General features: G+C 36.7%; 1 protein-coding gene and 1 long non-coding RNA gene across 17 annotated transcripts in view; one reads left to right on the plus strand and one right to left on the minus strand.

Moving 5' to 3' along the window:
* LOC144324117 (uncharacterized) overlaps positions 1 to 14707 on the plus strand; it is a 582294-nt gene that overhangs the window by 442205 nt on the left and 125382 nt on the right. The gene's annotated exons all lie outside the window — the stretch shown is intronic.
* LOC144324121 (uncharacterized) overlaps positions 1 to 14707 on the minus strand; it is a 218840-nt gene that overhangs the window by 20461 nt on the left and 183672 nt on the right. For 4 of the 5 annotated variants that reach the window (XR_013389530.1, XR_013389528.1, XR_013389531.1 and 1 more), the window contains exon 4: positions 205 to 259. This is a non-coding gene — a long non-coding RNA (uncharacterized LOC144324121). Of the gene's footprint in view, positions 1 to 204; positions 260 to 13304; positions 13548 to 14707 lie in introns of those variants that run through there. The other variant, XR_013389529.1, reaches the window with a different exon arrangement.

Genomic DNA, 14707 nt, shown 5'->3' on the forward strand with positions numbered 1-14707 from the left:
TATTTTGAATTGGTAGACAGCTGGATATTATTTCTGTATACCAGCCTATGAACTAGAACCTTGAGTTATATTTCCTTCTGGCTTGTTAATGCCTATGCTGTGGTCGGTACTAATCACAACTTTAATTACTTTATAATTACACAAGAACCACCATGTAGTTAGGTGTTTTCTCACACTGAGAAGCACATAGGCTCTTGATCATACCTTCTCTGTGTTCCTCCTTTGTCACCTCTCTGATTTTTCTCCAGGTAATTAAAATCTGTAAAATTCAGGACACACTCCAATAGTTAAATAATTTATTGTATAGTTAATAGACAAGCTGTACTCTTCACTTACTGAAAGTACAATTAAAAACACATAAAACTTTAATTCATATAATGTTTAATTGGTAGGTTTGATGCCAATTATGGTACCAATGTAGTCTTATCCCAATTTTAACTCCTATATTATTTTTCATTAAAAATGTTGAATTAAAAGAAATTGTCATTAAGCATCAGGAAGAGCTGTTACTGAACCTAGCAGGTGGTATCTGTTAGCAAAGCTAAGTTCACTTAGGGAAATGGTTCCAATGGAATTATTTCTTAACAAACACTATTAGGCAACACACACACACACACACACACACACACACACCCATGCAATATTCAATATTAAAAGCTTATGCATATATCCAAGACAGAACACTGGGAGGTAACAAAATATGAAAAAGAATCCTATAGTGAAATAAACATGAGTTAATGCAAGACAATACAATTTATACTCTTAAACTAAGATAAAAATATTACTCAGCTTAATTGTAAATTAAAATTAAAAATTGTAAATGTTTGCTGTCCCATTCATGGTCTTACTTCCTTCCAAAGAGGTCTTTCACAAATAAGAAAAAGTTAGAAAAAAAAATCAAAGCCATTGGTAAGTAATGTCTGAATCATAAAAGGTCTCTCTGCCCCTCCTGTTTCAATATATTTCTGTAGGGGGCTGTAGTTACCATGTATAGTCTTAATCAAAGGAACTTTAAAAATTGTAATTTCCCCTCCTTTTTGTTTTACTCCTTCTATCCAATTTCTTTCTATACATCTTTAATTAAAGGCCCTGAATGGGAAAAATACTTTTTTTTTTTTTCCTGGAGAAAGAGAGTGAAGACTGTGCACAGTTGATATAGGATGGGGTAGCAAACATTCCGTCCCAAGGGAAATAATCAAACTTATCTTGTCATCCTGTGAGCATATATGGTTTTCCCTCGGGACAGTGTTTTCTAATAATTTGTTGCTAATGGATCCAAGAGGAACCTTACTGCACATGACTCAGTTCAAGTTGCCTTTTAGGGCTTCCTATCTCACCTCTGTTTCATGAGAGTTCCATGTTGCAAGAAACCCTAAATATTTTACATTTCTTCCAAGGTGGAGATCGCTTCCCAACAGCCCTGCAATATCATCGTTTGACTTCTGTGTGAAAATTTCCAGGGAAAGCATGCTTGCTGTTCAGCAGGCATCATATTTCACTTATAGATGTCTTCACTTTTAATTTTTTTTTTTATTTATTTATGATAGTCACAGAGAGAGAAAGAGAGAGAGGCAGAGACATAGGCAGAGGGAGAAGCAGGCTCCATGCACCGGGAGCCTGATGTGGGATTCGATCCTGGGTCTCCAGGATCGCGCCCTGGGCCAAAGGCAGGTGCCAAACCACTGCGCCACCCAGGGATCCCGATGTCTTCACTTTTAAAGAAGAGCTCCTCTGCAATTTCTAGCCCTAATCCTGTGTTAAGGGTCTGGTTATGGAGATAAGGCAAGGGTTTTATTATCCTGGGGCAGGATTTCTCAATCTTTGCAGTAATGATGCTTTGGGTGGGATAATTCTTTGTGAGAATGTGCTTTGCGCTTTAGGATCCTTGGCTTTTCCCCACTAGATACCAGTAATACCTCTCCCTCCACCTGCTCACTTCCCTCACTAGTTGCAACAATGAAATATGTTCTCTTGGGGGAGGGGACTTATCTCTGGTTGAGGTCAACTGTCTGGAGAAGGAGAATGTAGCTAATGTAGAGCAAACCCATGCTTCTAATCTTTTATTTCTGTACTCATTTAGCATAATCATTTAAAGGAGATTACTTTAGATGTATGAGGAGGACCGGGATTGGATCTTCTAAGTGGGTGAGTGTGGCACCACCTGATATGACTCAGTATGCCTGATTCTACATTCTCATGACACGAAGTGCTCTCCGGACTAGTAAATTGAATAGATCTATAAGATTCTCTCTTCACTAAAATTCTGTGAACTTGGGACACCTGGGTGGCTCAGTGGTTTACAGCCTGCCTTCGGCTCAGGGTGTGATCCTGGAGTCCTGGGATCAAGTCCCATATCGGGCTCCCTGCAAGGAGCCTGCTTCTCTCTCTGCTTGTGTGTCTCATGAATAAATAAATAAATAAATCTTTTAAAAAATTCTGTGGACTTAAGTATGACATAATGAAAAAGTTTAAAGATGAAACATCCCATCACCTCTGCCACGGCTTGATGTGGCCCTCTACTTCTCAGATAGACACCTTGGATTCTGGTTTTTCATTGAATATTTTGCTCATTTCACAACCTGCTGTCCTATACCCCATCACTAACTTTGAAAATGCTTGTGCATTTTTATTAGAATTTATATTAGTGTTTTTTGTGCTTTGATTAACAAATTCCCCTAGTTTTGAGTAGTCTTCCTTAATCACCTTGTTCTCCAGGAGCCTTATTATTTTTAGTGATGAGTTTTGTGGAATAGAAGGTTTCTTGGAATTGCAGATACTGTGTTACACCTTTATGACTGGTAGTTTAAAGAAGTCAAATAGTATAAAAAGGACTATAAAAATAGCCCTGGATTTCTGTCTCAAAACCTTTAAAACCTTTTCTTCATCCCTGGTGTTCCAAGATTTCAGGATGTGCCTTTCTGTGAGTCCTTTTTTCATTCATTGCACGGGGCACTCAGTGGGTACTTTTAATCTGGAGTTGTATGCCTTTCACTTTAGAAAATTTTCTAGTATAATTTCTTTGATAATTCTTTGCTCACCATGTTTTCTAGAACTTCTATTAATATAATGAAAGCAGAAGAAGATTTAAATGAAACTTCCGTGGTTATGTAATACAAACTATAAAAATAGAAGTGAAAGGAGGCTGATGCCAGGTGTTAGCCTAAGAGTCGGCATATATTTGTTGAAAGTTCATTGCAAGTAAGTCTTGCTGTTATTTGTTTAAATTTTTCAAAAGCTAAAAGTCAGAATAGCCAAAAAAAAAAAAAAAACCTTAGATCATTTCAAAAAGTTGTTATTTGCAGTGTTTGAGCAAGAAGAAAGTAAAAGTACTAAGAGTTACTAGGAAATGATGGAATTACACTGCCTAATGAAAATGAATAAGATGGGTGCATTCAGGTAGTATGCTTCTTACCAGCCATTGTAGCTACCCTCTAGTTGCTGGGGGTGTGGGCTAATAAGTCACAGCATCCCTTTTCTAGAAATCTGTCCTGGCCCGTTAGGAGATGCCTCTTCTGATGGTAATGCACCTACCTCTCCAGGCTCAGACAACAACTGACTGATATGGGGGTAAAAAGGCTGGACCCTTGCTTCAAAGTGGGATTGATTCAGTGGCACAATGTGTATTTTAGGTTTAGTCTGGGACCAGATGGAAGTAAGTCTCCAATTGAGACCAGGGTCTTGAGTAGATTTTGTGTCCTGTCCTACCCTGCTTTTCTGCTCTCTCCTAAAAACTCCGCCTTAATCTATCACTTGAACGGGATTTTCCATCTTGGACTCTGGTATGGGGGTGCCCAACCCAAGACAGCAATTATGCCTTTAAATTCAAAAAGCTCTTTTTTTTCCTCTCTAATTTTTATAGTTTATGGTTTTTGATACGTGATTGTGTTATTTTCAAAGGCTTGTTCTGGTTTCTGCATCCTCTGTATTTTCTTTTTCATCTGTTTGCATGGGTCTCTCCTTTATAATAAAGACTTTTCTCAAATATCTGGTAATTTTTGTCTAGCTATTATTCTTTTAGGAAGGGACACCAAAAATCAGTTTGCAAGGTCTGTGTGCATGTGGACTTGCCTCTGCTGGATGTCATTTGTAAGAAAGTTTAATGGCCACTGGCTTATCATTAGATATGCCCAAATATTTTATCATTTGCATGGTTCATTTTCTCTGGAGAATGGTTTCCTTCTCTCTGTCCTATGTAATGTATGCTTGGTTGCATGGTAGGTATTCTAGAACAGTGGGAAAGGGCCTATAGAGTCATTTTTTTTAGTGAATAGCTTTTAGTTCATCCCTCTGTTAAAACCCAGTGGCTTATTATTGCCCATGTTTTTTGTTTGTTTGTTTTTAATTCAGTATGCTACCTCATAGAAAATACTCAAAGTGAAACCAAGGCTAAAAAATTGTGGGCATGCGTGGGTGACAATAACAAGAGTTTTTAAAGCCTCAGTACCTTATTGAGGGGCACTTGGATGGCTTAGTGGATTAAGTGTCCAACTCTTGGTTTTCAGCTCAGGTCGTGATCTCGTGTGTGATGAGATCAAGCCCCCCCCCCCCAACTCTGTCAGGCTCCATACTCAGGGGTAGTCTGCTTGAAGATTCTCCTCCTCTGTCCCTCTCCCACTTATGCACACTATCTCATTCTAAGATAAATAAATCTTTAAAAAAATCTGCAATACCTTATTGAATGGATTAACATGTTTGCCCCCCAAATTTTTACACTGCTTTCATTTATATTATTTTTATTATTGAAGTATAGTTATATTTGTTTCAGATGTATACTATAGTGATTCAAAACTTTTATACCTTACTCAATGCTCACCACCATAAGTATAATCACCATCTGTCACCATACAATGTTATTACAATATTGACTATATTCCCTTTGCAATACTTTTCATCCGCATGACTTACTTATTTTAAAACTGGAAGTTTGTACCTCTGAATCCCTTTCATTCATTTCACCCATCTCGTCAATCCCCTCCCCTCTGGCAATCACCAGTTTGTTCTCTGTATTTAAGGCCATTTCTGGGTTTTTTTTTTTTTGGTTTTAGATTCCACATATACGTGAAATTTTATGATGTTTGTCTTTCTCTCTGATTCATTTCACTTTGTGATATTCTCTATATCCAACAATGTTGCTGAAAATGTCAAGATCTCAGTTTTTAAATACATTCGGTAGGCTGCCTTTTTGTTTTGTTGGTTTCTTTTGCTGTGCAAACCTTTTTATTTTGATGTAGTCCCAACAGTTATTTTTGCTTTGGTTTCCCTTGCCTGAGGAGACATATCCATACATGGGTTTCTAAGGTCAATGTCCAAGAGATGATCACCCATGTTATTTATGGTTTCAGATTTCATATTTAGGTCTTTATTCATTTTCAGTTTATTTTTGTGTGTGATTTCATTCTTCTGCATGTAGTTGTCTAATTTTCCCAATACCACACATTAAAGAAAGTTTTTCCTCCATTGTATATTCTTACCTCCTTTGTCATAGATTAATTGACCATAAAAGTGTGGGTTTATTTCTCAGCTTTCTATCCTGTTCCATTGATCTGTGTGTCTATTTTTGTGCCAGAACCATACTGTTTTGATTACTGTAGCTTTGTAATATGTCTTGAAATCTGGGGTGGTAATACCTCCAGCTTTTTTTTCCCCCTATATTAAGATGATTTTGATTACTCAGGGTCTTTCTTTTGTGGTTCCACACACATTTTAGGATTGTGTGTTCTAGCTCTGTGAAAAATGCTATTGGTATTTTCATAAGGATTGCATTAAATGATAATATAAAAGATAGCTTTGGGTAATAGCAACATTTGAATAATATTTATTCTTCCAATCCGTAAGCCTGGGATATCTTTCAATTTCTTTGTGTTGTCTTCAATTTTTTTCATTAGTGTTTTATAGTTTTCAGACTACTGTTCTTTCACGACTTTGGTTAGGTTTAATCCTAGGTTTCTTATTATTTTCGGTGCAATTGCACATGGGATTATTTTCTTGATTTCTACATATGCTGCTTCATGCTACAGTCTTTTTTAAAAGTCTGTTTTGTCTGATTAGTATTAGTAGCCTGGATTTGTTGCTGCTGTTCTTGTTCCACTTGCATGGAATATCTTTTGCCATCCCTTCATTTTTAGTCTGTGTCTTTAGGTCTTAAGTGACTCTCTGCAGGGAGCATATAGGTGGATCTTGTTTTATTTTCTTATCCATTGAGTCATAATATGCCTTTGATTGGAGCATTTAGACCATTTATTATTTTCTGATTGTTTTTGTAGTTTTTTTCTTTTTCTCTTTCTAGGTCCCCAGTTTGATGGCTTTCTTCAGTGCTATGCTTGGATTCCTTTTTCTTTACCATGGTGTTCATTATCTTATGTGTATAGCAAGCTATATGTAGTTGATAGTCACTTGAGTCTCAACACATCATAAAAGCACTAAAATTTTACTCCCCCCTCCATGTTTTATGTAGATGATACCATATTTTTCATCTTTTGTGCATCCCTTGACGATTTTTGTAGATACAATTTATTTTACTACTTTCTTCAGTGCTATGCTTGGATTCCTTTTTCTTCATTATCTTATGTGTATAGCAAGCTATATGTAGTTGATAGTCACTTGAGTCTCAACACATCATAAAAGCACCAAAATTTTACTCCCCCCTCCATGTTTTATGTAGATGATAGCATATTTTTCATCTTTTGTGCATCCCTTGACGATTTTTGTAGATACAATTTATTTTGCTACTTCTATGTTTTAATCTCCACACTGGATTTGTAAGTGATTAGTCTACTACCTTTAATATACACTTGCTTTTACCAGTGCAATTTTTCTTTTTATTACTTTCTTCCTGTTATGGCCTTTTTAATTTTTTTCCAATGAAAGAAGTCCTTTTAACATTTCTTTTAAACCTGGTTTAGTGGTAACAAACTCCTTTAACTTTTGTTTGAGAACCTCTTTAGCTTTCCTCCAATTCTAAATATTAACTTGATTCAATAGAGTATTCTTCGATTATATCATGCCATGCCTTCTGGCTTGCAAATTTTCTACTAAAAAAATCAGCTGATAGCTTTATGGGGTTTCCTTTGTATGTGGCTCTCTTCTTTTCTCTTGTTGCTCTTAAGACTATCTATCATTAATTTTTGCCAATTTAAATATTATGGTGCTCATCTTGTTTGGGGTTCTCTGTACGTCCTGGACTTGCATGTATATTTCCTTACTCAGATTAGAGAAATTTTCTGCTATCATTTCTTCAAATAAGTATTCCAACCTTCCTGCTAGGATCCCTATAATGCAGATGTTATGAGGCTTGATGATGTCACAGAAGTCCCTTAACTTATTATCATTTTTTAAATTATTCTTTTTGTTTTTATATTACTTTATCTTGCAGGTTGGTCTTATGCATCCTCTAATCTGCTGATTTCCTGTTGTGTGTATTTCAGTTATTAAATTCAACTCTGAATTTTTAAATATTTTCTCTTTATTGAAGTTCTCATTGAATCATCCATTCTTTTTTCAAGACCAGTGAGTATTTTTATGGCCATTACTCTGAACTTTTTATCAGGCATACTGCAGATCTCCATTTTGTTTAGCTTTTTTGAGATTTTTGTCTTGTTCTTTTATTTTGGACATATTCCTCTGTCTCTTTATTTTATCTAACTCTGTTTCTTTCTGTGTATTAGATCATCTGTGTCTCCTGATCTTGAAAGTAATGGCCTTGTGTCGAAGAGATCCTATGGTGCCCTGTATTATAATCCTTCTTGGTCACTAGAACATGGTGCTCCAGGGGCATCCTTTGTGAAGGCTATGTGCACCCTCCTATTGTGACTGAGCTAGCTGAATGAACTGCTTGATCTGCCACAGGTGCACTAGGCAGTGTTTGCTTCTGGTACTATTGAGAAACCTGGCTGTAGCCACCATGGGTTTAGTGGTGGTTAGAGCCAGCACTTAGTCTAGCTGTCTGCAATTAGCTTTTGTGACAAGTGTCATAAAATTAGTCAAGAAATCTCCAAGTATATCATAGGTGCTTTTCAAACTACTGCTTCCATGCTGTGTCTCAGGTTGAGTTGTTTAGCTTGTTGGCTCTTTAAGGGTAGGAACTTGGTTTCTTGTCTTCTTCTCTCTTGTGGATTTAAAAAAAAAAAAATATATATATATATATATATATATATATATATATATATATATATTTGGCAGGCAGGGAGAGCATCAGGCAGAGAGAGAGGGATCTGGACTCAATCCCAGGACCCCAGGATCATGACCTGAGCCAAAGGCAGATGTTCAGCCAACTGAGCCACCCAGGCACCCCAAGCCCTGCTGATTTTGAAAGCTCCCAGAGTTAAACCCACAGTGTTTCAAATCCAGACACTATGAGGACTTGTTTTCCCAATGCAGGTCCCCAAGGCCAGGGTTGCCTGATGTGGGTTCTGATCCCTTTGCTCCTCCATGTTTATGATGTCCCTCTTGTTTATGGCTGGCTGTGCTAATAAGGGTTAGGTCTCCAACTGTGTCACTGCCCCTCCTTTTTCTCATGTGGCTCTCTCTCTGCAACTAGCTACAAAAGATCTGTCCTGCCAATCTTCATAGCATTTTCAGAGCAATAGATATGGCTGTTGGTTTGGTGTGTCTGTGGCACAAGATGAACTCAGGATCCTCCTACTCTACCATCTCCTCATCCTTGCTCAATTTAAACCTAATATCTTTGCCTCCAGAGGCTCTCTGGTTTCATTTTTCTATAAAATAAACCCAACAATCTCCTGACAAGAGGAGAGTGGGGAGGAGGTAAGTAAATGTCTAATTCTTAGTATAGGAACTTTCAGATAAGCCCTGTGTGTTTTCAGGCTTACCACCCTAGTCATCCATCCTGCATAGACTTCTTTTTTTATTATCCTCATCATTACACATTTTGTTTAGACTAGATCTTCCTACAATATGCACTGCTTACTGTATGCTAGTGCAGGCCTAAGTTACCTAAATTCAAAATCTAGCCCTGCCATATAGTAGCTTACTATATAGGGCTTACTCTGCAAATAATCCTGTGAGGTAAAACTATTATTCTCACTTTACAAACCAGGAAACTGAGCACAAAGTCATTTGCCCAATTACATAGCTACTATATGGCAGGGCTAGATTTTGAATTTAAGTAAGTTGGCCCCCAAGGGTTTTGTTCTGAGCCACTATATGACTGTTGGCTCAGGGTTATGAACATCTGAGTTTTACTGAAGATAGAATTTGTTTCCAATTTTGTCGTTTTGGGGTAAATTCCAAAAGGAAATAGAAAGGTTTTTTGAGTTCCTTCTATGGTTATAGTTTTAGAGTAGCCATAGTTATTTTCCTTAAAGCTGTACCAACTGGTTACAGGGACAATAGTATTGGAACACTATAACTTGGAGAAAATAACATGCAGTTTCTGGGCATTTTGCTATTCTCTCTCAGTCTAAGCAAGCCATCTGATACTTTTTAATAACTTTATTCAATTATGGTTATACTTAGAGTTATATAAGTAAACTATAAATAAAGTGTAGGATATGACAACATTTGACAAATAAGAGTGAGATCATCATTGAAATCTAGATAATGAGTATACCCATCATACTGAAAGTTCTCTGCTCTCTTTTGCAGTCTCTCCTTTGTATCCTGCCCTACCATCCCCATCCCCTGGGGCCCATCGCTTACTGTTACTACTGATTAGTGTGGACTTTTGAGATTTTATAAAATAGAATCATGAAGTATGTCCTTTTGTTTTCTTTTTCTCAAAATAACTACTATAAGAGACTCATCCATATTTTTTTCACATATCAATTGTTTATCCCTCTTTATCCTAAGCAGTGTTCCATTGTATGTTTATACCACATTTGTTTATCCATGCACCTGTCCGTGGATATTTGGTTAGTTTCCAGTTTTTACTTAATAAAGCTGTTAGGAACATTTGTATATAAGTATTTTTATGAACATATTTTTATTTCACTTGGATAAGCTTTTGGGAGCAAACGAGATAAAACATAGGATAGATACACATTTACCATTATAGGAAACTAAGTTGTTTTTCCAAAGTAATCATGTCATTTTACATTACCATCAGTAGCATATGAGCATTCCATTTTCACTACAGTCTCATCAATATTTGGAATGATCAGTATTTTAATTTTAGACATTCTAATAGGTGTATTTCATTGTTTTAAATGGCCTGAGCACTTTTCTATGTGCTTATTATTTATTTATTTATTTATTTATTTATTTATTTATTTATTTATTTTTTGTGAGGCATTGGTTCCCCATTATCGAGATTTGGGAATTGTTATTTCTAAATTCTGGATAAAAATATTTTATCACATATATGGTTTGCAAATGTTTTCTTTCTCACTTTACTCTTGATTACTGGAAATTTGTAATAAGTCAGGGGGTATAAGATCACAAAACTTTCTTTGCATTTCCATATAAATTTTGAGGAAATCACACAAAGGGCTTTTTTCTATCTAGTCCTAGGTCTCCTCTTGGGCCCTACTTGATAGTATTTTTTTTTTCCTTCCATTTCTGTAGATCTCAAGGACTTGGCCCTCTTTCCTCTCTAAAAATCTAAAAATTGTTAATATCCCTCTACCTCTTTGAGTCTTTATCTTTGCAAGCCTGCCTGCAGAGTAAGAAGCTATATATTTCTGCTTTCTTCTTTCCTAATGTCCTGAAGATAAGCACACAGACCCTTTTTATTTTAGGAAGGTTAGTGCTAATCACTATGGGGAAACAGATGGTAATAACAAAAATAGCAATAGCAGGAAAGTTACAAAGGTTCTAGAAATTTTACAAAACTCTTACAGTTGTATTCTCTGATCCATGGTTCTTGAATCCCTGTAGAGGGATAGCAATCAGATTTTTGTTTTCTGTTTTTATCATTTGTAGGTGGAACCCCTTATCCACTTTTAGCAATCTTTCTAATCAGAGAATACAATAAAACTGAAGACTCAATAAAGGCACTGTATTCTCTCAAGTGGGAAGTTTGTATCTCTGTAGATATTCAAACTTGGTGATAGCTGTAGTCTGTCCAAGAATGATTGATTAGGAGATCTCAACACAATTATTCTGGGGTTGTACAAATGAATCCATACTGGGAAATAGTTGGAAATAAAGGAAACTTAGGAAATCCTTGAAAATAGTGGAACTCTGATTCTGAATTTTGTTTAAGTGAGTTTCCAGAGGCTAGGAAAACAAAGCTCAACACGGAGTTCTCAGAAATTTGTGGATAGTTTTAGGGTTTTGCTGTCTCTGGGAACAGGTGAGGAGTGGGAGCCAATCCAGGATTGAAACAAAATATCCTATATAGTAGACAATGATGGATAGAATTAGAAAGGAAGTGTTGACCAGAATCAGATTAGAAAAGCCAGTCTTAATGGTAGACTGTGAAGGCAGAAGTCATTTGCTGTCACTAATTGTAAAGAACAGTGTCAAAAAGTCATGCCAGCAGCATTGCACAGTGTCCTTGAAGGTTTCTGAGTTTCAGCTACATGTGGTTCTGACTTTTCTTTCACCTGGTCTATCCTAAAGATGATTTCCTTTGCCAGTTGTCTACTTATTTACATGAACTCAGCTCACTTGAACCTGTTGTTTAAGTTCATAGATTGTCAGAGGTGGCATAAACACTATGTGATCCTCAACTTCAACCCCCTCATTTAACACATAATGAAAAAGATAAACATTTATTTAAAAAAGTGAGATGTGTGACAATGTATTGATCCATGAGGTATCAGGAAAGAGCACCCAAACAGGTTGACAGGCCTTGAGGAAATTCCTACTTAAGTCCTTTCTGGATTATGGATCTATCTTCTATGAAGACCTATCTGCCTTGTGTGGTTGCATAGTTTCAATTCAACTGAGATGATGTTTTTTTTTTTTTTTTTTTTTTTTTTTTCAACTGAGATGATGTTTGTGAAAGCTCTTTGCAAATTGGGAAGACAGCAGAAAAATAAAGTTTGAGGCTCAATGATACCAGAATTTGGAAAATTTGTGAAAGATTATAGGTAGGCACATATAAGGAAAAAGAAATGACCAGCAAGCTACAGAAAATCAGACACAACTGAATATCAACAATGATCATCATTTGCTGCATACATACTACATTCTCATTTCATTTAATTCTCACAGTGACCTCTACATGATTCCCTCTATTTTAAGAATGGAGTGACCAAGACTCTGAGAAGTTAGGTGAACTCCCCAAAGCCAAGCAGGCAGAAAAAGCTGAGGCAGGATTGTAAGCCCGCGTGCCGAGCTAACTACATTGCCCTGCCTCCCTAATAAAAATAAAAGTTCTTTGAATATGTTTGGGCATACTGTATTGTAACATGATAGCCAGCCTACCACAGTAGGTCTGGTTTTATTTCTTACCAAGAGGTTTTCGGAGAGGTGAGTAGGTGCTTACCAAGGTGCTGCCCTAGGAGAAAGTGAGGGTTCAAAGAACAAAGTAGGCTTTTCAGTGGAGATCTCAGTCAAGGAAGATTTCCTCTGACCTACTGTTCGGAAAAATAAGCTATGAAATTGCCTCATTAAAGGGGGACCATAGAGCCTTCTATTTTACTGATAATGCATTTATGAGCACTGCAGAGGCATTGGCCCCATTGTCAGTCCAGAAAGCTAATTAAGCTTAGAAGTGGCCTTAATGGATTGGAGAAACTAAAATCTCTTCCTTTTCCCAAGGTCCTAACGCCTATGCAGGAATATCTCATTAACATCAGGGTTCTGATTATGTAAGACCCAGGATTTGCTGTCCAAGGGAGGGGAGGAACTATTTTGAGATTCCAGGGAGAATGAAGAGGAAAGGAAAATTCCTGCAGGTGGGCTGAAGTTTGCAAATGGCAGAAACTGGAATTAACAGATTTTGACAAAAACTGATCTAGACCCCATTACCAGATTTACTGAAAGGAGATCAAAATGAATCTTTTGGAGGCCTGAAGAATCTAGCTTAGGGCTTGCATCTTGGAATGATTGTGAATATTGAATGACTGACTTAGTGTGGTGATTCTAAACAAAGGGCTATTTTGCCCCTTAGGAGGTGTTTGACAGTGTCTAGAGGCTTTTTTTTTTTAATTATTATTATCACATTTTTTTTATTGCCAGTAGGGTGCTGCTGGCATCTAGTGGGTAGAGACTAAGGATGCTACTAAACACCCTACAATATACAGGACAGCCATCCCCAACACACACATACACAAAGAATTATCCAGCCCAATTGTGAACAGTGCTAAGATTGAGAAACCCTGCACCCTAGGACAAACAGAAACTCTTAAGACAGTACCTGGCACAAAGTTAGCTCTCAGTAAGTGTCAGCTGTCGCTTTTATTACTACAGAGCCAGCACAGCACAAAACTGCTCTGGCAAGGAAACTACTCCTGCTGCCATTAAACAGCTGATTTTGCATGGTCCCAGCTGTTGAGCCAGGAACTCAGTCTGGCTCTAACTACTTCTGCTTCCAGAGACAGATTCCTACAAGGTTTCTGATTCTTGACATCATTAACTCCTGGGTCTACGTGGGTTGATGTAAATGTCTGATGAAATATGGATCATGGATCATGTCCTAGCTGCAAGAGAAGATGGAGAAGAGAGTATCTGAGATTTTCCTCTTCTGTAATGGCATGTGGGACCTAGCTTCCTAAGACAAAGAGTCCCAAACAGAGGAAGGAATTTAGATAAAAAGAATAACAAATACCCATTACACTGCATTATCAAAGTCAATGATTTTGAGAAGAGTTTGAGATTCATTATCATGAAAACAGTTATCTTCCTATGTTGTTCTAAAACAGTAGAAAGTTTAAACAAGAGTACAACTAGAAGAGACATACTTCTGTTGTAATTTCATTCCACTGTAATAATTAATACACAAGTCATTTCTAATACTCTTGACTTTCCCTATTATTTAAAATTCTTTAGTCTTTTGATTTCTGCATTGCCCTTGTTGATCTCCTTTGGCTGGGTTCCCTTCTTCTGGGAATGACATGGTTTTAATGTGTAGGACTTGCTCTCATTTACTCGATTACCTGATGATAATTTTTCTGAAATTAGAATCCTGAACTTAAAATGGTTTTATTTTCACCTTGACAAAAGAAAAGGCATGACAAAAGAAAAGGCTGAACAGAGTAGGTGTTCAAGTGTTACTAAAGACATAAATTAATTCCCCCTGCTGAAGCAAAATATAGAACATAATGATAATTTGCCTCAGGTCATACAAAGAGTCAGTGGTTGTGCCTGATATGGTGACTACACATGGATTTTCTCAGCAAAGTCCCTGTTTATACCCACTTTTCCATTCAGTTCTACTTAGATTTTCTAGAACAAAAGTATCCAAATTTGGATGGTAAATTATAAGATCACTCTTGTCTAACCCTGATCTTTTCTCTAAGTTTGAAACTTAGTAAATGGTTGTTTTTTAAACTATAGGAAAGATATTTTCCAAATAAAAAAAAAAATCAGTCTTCAGGCTGACTTGTTCCCTGTGAATGAGAAAGTATGGAAAGCTAACTCATATTGTGAGAGTTCTCTCAACTTAATCCAGTGAGTTCTTGCCCTGCGATTCAGAAACTCAGTATTTCATGCCATGAAATACTAGAACAATTAAATAGTCTAAAATTAAAGCACACATTTCTCCCCATACTTGTCCATTTTCCCTGCAGATGTTTAAATAAATGATCTTATTTATTATCTATCAGGTTAAGGGAATGGAACTGGCTCTCAGTCATAACAT

This window comes from Canis aureus, chromosome 11 (genome assembly GCF_053574225.1).
Source record: "Canis aureus isolate CA01 chromosome 11, VMU_Caureus_v.1.0, whole genome shotgun sequence".
Taxonomy (NCBI): domain Eukaryota; kingdom Metazoa; phylum Chordata; class Mammalia; order Carnivora; family Canidae; genus Canis; species Canis aureus.